The sequence below is a fragment of the Octopus bimaculoides genome, chromosome 4, assembly GCF_001194135.2.
Source record: "Octopus bimaculoides isolate UCB-OBI-ISO-001 chromosome 4, ASM119413v2, whole genome shotgun sequence".
In the NCBI taxonomy this organism is placed as follows: domain Eukaryota; kingdom Metazoa; phylum Mollusca; class Cephalopoda; order Octopoda; family Octopodidae; genus Octopus; species Octopus bimaculoides.
Window position 1 is genome coordinate 87,476,881 of NC_068984.1, and position 7,920 is coordinate 87,484,800.

At 34.1% G+C, this 7,920-nt stretch overlaps 1 protein-coding gene and 1 long non-coding RNA gene across 6 annotated transcripts in view; one reads left to right on the forward strand and one right to left on the reverse strand.

Annotated features, from left to right (window-relative positions):
* Positions 1 to 2,554, reverse strand: part of LOC106870211 (uncharacterized) — a 26,877-nt gene extending 24,323 nt beyond the window's left edge. For both annotated transcript variants that reach the window (XR_001409500.2, XR_008263955.1), the window contains exon 1: positions 2,461 to 2,554. This is a non-coding gene — a long non-coding RNA (uncharacterized LOC106870211). The remainder of the gene's footprint in view (positions 1 to 2,460) is intronic.
* LOC106870209 (post-GPI attachment to proteins factor 3) overlaps positions 1 to 7,920 on the forward strand; it is a 71,175-nt gene that overhangs the window by 7,855 nt on the left and 55,400 nt on the right. Inside the window, exon 1 of one of the 4 annotated variants that reach the window (XM_052967209.1) lies at positions 2,444 to 2,698. The exons of 1 other annotated variant lie outside the window; for it this stretch is intronic. The gene's annotated coding sequence lies outside the window, so the exon portion shown is untranslated. Of the gene's footprint in view, positions 1 to 2,443; positions 2,699 to 7,920 lie in introns of those variants that run through there. 2 more of the 4 variants (XM_052967210.1, XM_014916211.2) reach the window with 2 other exon arrangements.

The following is a 7,920-nucleotide window of genomic DNA, read 5'->3' on the forward strand; positions in this document are numbered from 1 at the left end:
AAAAAAAAAAAAAAAGAAAGAAAAGAAAAGAAATGGGACATAATAGATTTCAAGGAGAGGATTGTGAAAGTGTTGGTGTTTATGCTCAGGTTGGCCATGAAAGAGCAGACTTATGATGAAAAGCTGTTCAGCCATGATTGTACTGTCTTTTTGGGGTCCATACCTAGACAAGTGTGCTTTCCCTACTCTGATTAGTTTCTGCATAACTTTCAGAAAAATGAATATTTTTGTTTTGAAATTTCCTATAAATACTTGTTAGATAATATAGATTATGGTTATATTGGAATTTAGTGCGTTAAAAAAAAAAAAAAAATGGTGGACGTGCACACACACACTTAACAAAATGAAACTTGAAATTTTGAAAATATTATGCCATGTATGTCAGTATGTGTGTATACGCCTACCTTTTTTTCTTCACATTAAATTCCGATATAATCCTCAACTACACTATCTCTGAGATAAAATTTCATTAAAAAAAAAATCTATTTAACTGGAAGTTACGAGGAAACAAAGTCGGGGGAGGGGCACACTTATGTAGATTTCTTTTACTTTTACTTGCTTGTCAATTGATTGCGGCCATGCTGGAGCACCGCCTTGAAGCGTTTTTGTCGAACAATTCGACCCCAGGACTGATTTTAAAGCCTAGTACTTATTCTATCGGTCCCTTTGACGAATCATTAAATTACGGGCACATAAACACACCAACACCGAGTGTCAAGCGATGATGGGAGGACAAACACACACATACAAGGCCGTCTTTCAGTTTCCGTCTACCAAACCCACTCACATGGGTTTAGTCGGTCCGAGGCTATAGTAGAAGACACTCGCCCAAAGTGTCACACAGCGGGAGTGATCCCAGAACCTTGTGGCTGGGAAGCAAGCTTCTTACCATACAGCTACGCCTGCACCTATATGTATTTCTATTTTTCTCTTGACTACGTTATCCAATGTATCTTTTTATTTTCAAGTCAGTAGGGTGTGACAAGTTGTGAACGAAATTATCGAATGGTACTGGTTTTCAGCGGGACAATTACTGGTTCACCGCATTAGCAAAGGCGGTAATGTCTAATCCAATGAAAAATCTCAAGGAACTTCCTTCATAAAGCAACGGTTTTTCGCCGATGCACACACACGACCGGCTTTTGCAAACTGTCTGTTTACTCAAATTCCACTTAAAATATATAAGGTCACCTGGAGACACATGCTTAAGGCGACGCACCGTGCGATCGTGCTTAGCGTTTGTCTAGCATCTATGCAGGTGCTTCTCAGGTTGCTTTGGCTATTTTCATATTTTGCTAGTACCTGCTCTTTCAAATGTTCATATGCTACATCGTTGTTACATGATGTCCACTGCAAATGTATTCTGAAGGATTTAAGATTGGAAGATTCATAAAAAATTAAATAATAATTACTGTTTAAAGTATTTTTTTCTGTGTTCGCATTTCCATTTATATAAACACCATATTAGTACTTAATTGCCAGAAAGTTTATTTAATAACCTTTATAGGTTAACTATTTTAACTTGAGCCTGTTTCAGGGCACTGTGGATAAGTAACGGTATTCAAGGGCAGGTAATAAGCGTAGTACTATAGCATAGTAGCAGGACAATTAGAGAAATACAGCTGTTGTAGGAGACTGGTTGTGTATAGCCATACTGCAGCACTTCGATAAGAAGTCAAAACTTCAACATTGTTTAAAAGGAGCAAATGTTTTACAGAAAATCTATCAATATTTAAACATATTCCTTCCTCTTTCCCTTTCCCTCATCTGTTTACTTTCCATTAAAATCCACTTTTTCGTCTATTATCAAGATGCATTATAGATCAATGCTAGTATTTGACTGTCACTTTATAATTTACCGGTTCCCGGGAAGATTAAATGAAAAGATAACCTCAGTTGTACAGTAACTCTTAATGTAAACGGCCGTAACTGAAATACTGCAAAGTAATTTGTTCGAAGCTCGAACGAATTTGCCAGAGAAATAGTATACTAGGGAAATATAGAAAAATTAATGAAATTCACTGTACAAGAGTAATTTTTTAAGTCTTAAAATTCGGGAGATCCTAGAAGATAACGTTGCTTTCACTTTCGTAAAATAAGTTTTTTTCTGGTGGTTTTCCATCAGTATTTTACGAACATTTTTTTTGCTGGAGTTTTCCGCGGGTTTTATCTTCCATTTCGTCTAGTTGTGTTTTATAATTGCATATCTATTTCATGATCTTGCTGTTCCATAATATAGATGTACTTTTGCTATAAATTACACATATAAACTCGGTGTTGGTCGAGCAAAAACTTATCCTTGCTATACGAGAAAAATTTCCTTCGTTTTAAATTATAATCCCTACAAAATTATTTTCGTTTCTTTAAAAATTCTTAGAAATAGAACATTATCAGTATTATCGTTATATTTCATCCGAGAGATGAAAGGAGAGCTAAAGTTAGTAAAAGTGAAAATGTTACCTCAAGATCGACTTCATTCAAACAACGAAGTACGTTTGTATTTTGGTAACCGGAATTATAAATCTGTTGTTATAACAACCGAAGAATCAGCAGGTTCCGGAAGTTTGAGGAAAAGTGTGAAGGAAAGTGTGAAACGCCGAATATGTACGGCAAATTGTTCATCACATAACAGAGAAGTGTCTGCTATTATTTTGGCTGATAAAGATGTCTTTACATCAAACTGGTGATACTTGAATAGGTACGGAAAACTCATCGCATGTCATTTTAGTTTAAAAGAACTTAGTACTATGTAACATACACATTTATTTGAGATCAGAAAAGTTGGATCTATGTTTGCTTACTAATTACATTTTAATTTCTCGTTTTTCATTATATATATATATAAATTAACTTGATAATTGTTTATTATTTATTTGCCATTATCCTCCCCTCTCTTGTTTATATATTTACGTGTACAATATTGAAAACAAAGTCCTTGCATGCCGAATTATCTCTTATTAATTTGATATTTTGGCGTGAGTTTTCTTTTCCCGCTTTCTATAATTAATTTTATTCTGATTTCATTTTGATTATAATCACATTAAGCATTTCAGTTTGTTGTAGATTTAAATATACGAATTATGATTTTCTTATTTTAAAAAATGTCGTCTTGTAATTATAAATTATAAGAGATAATTGACTTTAATCCTTGTAACCCTCTTATCAATTTCGCTTAATAATAATAATAATATTAATAATAATCAGTTTTGAGATAGCTCATTGAAATATTTAAGAAAAAGCCGCAGTAGAATAATAGAATTTCGAAATTATTTATGCCCGAATTTTAATATGCAATGTATTTTTGAAGCTGATACTGAAAATATAATAAGAATTTATCCTAAGTTCGTTGTGCCCTATCCCAACATTCAAGCCTTGCATAATTACGTACCTTTTTGCTGCAGTTATTTATAGCTGTATATGTTTTCACTTGGACCAAAGAACATTCTGTTGGAAGAATGCATAAAGATACTGGTTTGGTTAGTTGGTATATCTGCTTTTGTTTCATGCCAGTTTTGGAATTGACCTTAAACTTTGAATCCGTTGACCGTAACTGTTATAATAATAGTTACCAATAAACAACAGTGTAAATTTTTGTCATATTATGATTGCGCCTGTGTGTAATATATAACCGCCCCACACGCATACACTCACAAACCCATATTAAAAATACTTATGTACAAATGTAGTGTATAATTTGTGTCTATACTTTTCGCTTACTGGTAAATTACCGTTTAGCTGAGTCCACAGTCTGGTTCCGATCCTAGGCTGAAACCAAATTACACTGCTAAAGTTTCGCTAAAAAATATGACCGTCTCAGAATCTCATTCTTTTTTATTGCATAATTGATGTCTTGTGCCCCTCCCACAAGTTTGTCCTGATCGACAGAGATAAGATCAAAGTGTTTTGTATATCTAAGACTATGATGCAGAATACTCTTGCAAAATTATGAAAGTAATGTGTATTCTATTCGGAAAACGTTTGTTTTGTAACCCTTTTTGTATATGCTCAAATTTGTGCCAACCAGGAGCGTGGCGTGGGGAGTGCGGACCTTACAGAGTGACTGCATTATGTACGTTGTTTGCTGTAGTCGAAGTATGTTACGTTTAAGTAAGGGAGCGGCCAAAACCAGCGTTATACAATTGATACTAATATGAACTGATTCCCGGCTTCGTTATACTGAAACGTATCCTTAGTTGTACCCTCTCTGCAATCACAGATTAGACTTCCGCTCTCTTAAGTATGTAAATTAAATTCAAAAGAGAATCTCTGATAATTTCCGCTAGGTTTTTGTTTTCTTTTTCTAAACAACAGTGAATTTTCAGCTATTATTTTTGCATACGCCATTCAGTTGATCTTCCTTTATCTTATCCAAATTCAGATTACTGGTACGTTTGAATAATTGTTTTTAGCTCATTTTAATTTTCAAATATACCAATTTTAGTGGCTAAAAATTATTCACAATTTTCCCCTCATATGTTTAAAAATGTCAGCTGGTCAATGCAAGTTTGGTTAGACTATAACACACTGATGAGATCTAATAGACAGAAACGTGCATAGTTATCTCTTGTAGACAAAGATCACGCGTTCCTTATAAACATATAAATTAACTTTAAGGGATTAATTCTTAATTTCTTGAAATTATCTCCCCTTTTCTTTAATACAAACAACTCCTGCTAGGTTTTCTTTGTCTTGTTTTTGTTTTTTAATTAATGGGGAAATTTCAATTAATTATAATCTCCCTATGTTCAGCATTCAGGATGTCACTGTATAACTGTTTCAGTTTCTGAATATTTGAAATATTGTTTGAATTTCATTAGGATGAATATGTAATTAGAAAAGAAAACATATCTGTTTACCTGGTTATTAAGATAAATCATAAGACATCAAAATACTTGTTTAAATTTTAAAACAACTGCTGCTTCAATTTTTGTAAGGATGAAATTATCATTCTACATGCAGCCAGCATCTATTTGACTTATTGTCATCATATAGGTGCATGCATGTCTGTGTTAAGTTTGTCTCTCAACCATATGGCTTCAGGTTAATTCCACTGCATGGCACCTTGGGTGAATGTCTTCTTGTATAGCCGTGAATGGATTTGGTAGATGGAAACTGAAAGAAGCATATTGCACACACACTCACATATAAAATGTGTGTGTTTGTGTCTGTCCCCACATTGCTTGACAATTGGTGTTGGTTTGTTTACATCTCTGCAATTAAATGTTCCAGCAAAAGAGGCCAATAGAATCAGCACCAAACTTTAAAAATGAGTACTAGAGTCAGTTTGTTTGACTAAAACCATTCAAGGTGATGTCCCAGTATGGTCGCGATCAATGAAGTGAATCAAGTAAAATATAAAAGTTTTCAATTGAAAATGTTGTGAAAATAGTTAAAGAGTACAGGTGGTTTGCTAGCAGAATTGTTAGCATGCTGGACAAAATGCTTAGCGGCATTTCGTCTTTACTTTCTGAGTTAAAATTCTGTCATGGTTGATTTTGCCTTTCATCCTAACAAGTATCAGTTCAGTACTACTGGGGTTGATGTAATTGATTAGTACCTCACCCCAAATTTTGTATCTTGTATCTATAGTAGAAAGAATTATTTTGCTCAGGTATTCTGTAATAGAATCTTACTTTAAATTTGTACTAAGACAGTAGAATGGGATGTATGGCTGATTTTGCTGCCATTTCTAGCAGGTTCAGCAATCAACTAGAGGTTACTTGAAATATAACTTTCTAAAATTGAGATGTTTATGATTCAAATTAAACATCAGCATCTCAATCCTGCTGTCACAAATACTAAATAGAATAAAAATGTAGAATAATATGTAGTGAAAGTTTTGGAATAGTTTTTGTAAACAACTAAAGATAATTCTTCAAAATGTTAACTAAATGATTTTTGCATCTATTTTTTTTTATGCTGGCATCACTTGAATGAGTTTAAATAACATTCTCTTTCCAACTGAATATATTACTTTTAAATTATAAATAACACACTAATTCTATTGCTCTTGTCTTTTTTGTAATCTGCCTTCACACACATCTTTACTATTTTTGCTTTTCTATTTATATCTCAAAAAAAAAAAGAGAGAGAAAAAAAAAAGAAAAGTGTATTATATGAAATAAATTCTTATTGAAATCGATGACTAAGTGAGGGTGTAAATAACAGAACCTTAGTATAGTGATTGGCAAAATTATGGCTACTATAATCACTGCATGTGCTCATGATACGTAAATGGATATAGATGTCTCCACCTTCATAACTGGAGATTTTCAAGGTCATATCTAGAAACTTCATAATAAATATACTGATGTGCAATGAGGCTATGACATAAATAAATGAGTGAGGAATTCTTTGCAAGAGAAGTTCTCATTTGTAAACATACTTTTCAGAAAGTCAGCCAATTAGTTAACTAGCAATCAAGAAGGTCTGTTAGCAAAACTAAAAAAGGGCTCCTTTCACTAAAATATGTGGTCCAAGAATAGAGGCTTGAAAATGGGGACTGAGCCAAAAATTAAAAATAAGAGGTGTAGAAAGAATAACTTATTTTAATAGAGTTAAAAACTGAGACCTGTAGCATTGAACATACATAGCTGGCTATTTCTAAGGGACCAATTCCTGTAAACCATTGACCAATTATGTCACTAGAGTAAGGACCAAGCTTGGAACTAATTGCATCAGCCTTAACAAAAAACAAGACCTCCAGCTGTCTCTAACTATTGCTCTGATTTTTGTTGCTTTGCACTCCTTCAAAGCCTGTCATCATTTATAGTCTTATCAACGCCATCAATCCAGTCAGAGGAGGAAGGGCAGCATACACATTACAGACCCTCCAAGACTATTGAAATCAGTGTAGTTGATGTTTAGTCTGAACTGCTGTATGTTGATATCTGCAGGAGAATCATGAATGGAGAAGGGATTCCAGAAGGTTGATTGAGTAAAGTGTTTAATGTGAGATCTGGCGGTGTAACACACAAGTATAAGAAAAAAAAAAGTGGAGTAGCAAGTGTATTTGGGTGGAGAAGAGGTGGATGTTAGTTTAGAAGAGTAGAGCAGTTGTTTGGTTCAAAGTCTGTCTTGATCAAACTGACCTATGATCAAAAAAAGCATTTTAGACATCACTATTCTGTATATTACATATATATGTGCTGTCATAGCACTGTTGTTAAGAAGTTCACTTAGTAAATGGTGAGACTAAAACCATATGGTTTTGGTCTTACTGTGTGGCACCTTGGTGAGTGTCTTCGTCATGGGCTGACTAAGAGCTGGGGAGTAAAATCTGGTTGACAGGAACTTTATGGAAGCTGGTTATGTATGTGTGTCTTCGTATCTGACCTTCTTGTGACACTGCTTAAAAACTGATGCACTTTGTTTATGGTTTGCAAGTTAGTGGTTTGGTGGTAAAATAAGTGTCAAACTTTAAAAAAGTTACTGTGGTCAATACAGTTAACTAAATCCTTCACTGTGGTGCTGCAGTATGGCCACAATCCAATGTCTGCAACAAGTAAATGCACACACCCAGATGTAAATGCAGTAAAAGCACACACCCAAGATCACATTATCTTGGGGATTTGGTTGCGTCTAGCCGGTTGAGGGGACCATATAGAAATTCTCTTGGCTTGAGTTTATGAATCAGTAGTTGTAGCATGTTGGTGAGTGAATCTTTGCTAACCCTTCTTTAGGTTGCACTCTAGGATATTTCAATGTTGGGCAGTTCTACAGGAGCTAATGAGTTGGAGGACTGCATTGAGTTCCAATGATTTCCTAAAGCCAACAAACATCTTTACAGTGTACTGGTTTCTTTTTCTTTGTTTCAGTAGCAGTCTCTTAGATATGTTAGCAGTTCCCAGTTTGGTTTTCTTGAACTTTGTGGAGCTTATATGAGACCTACATATTATATATATATATATATATATATAT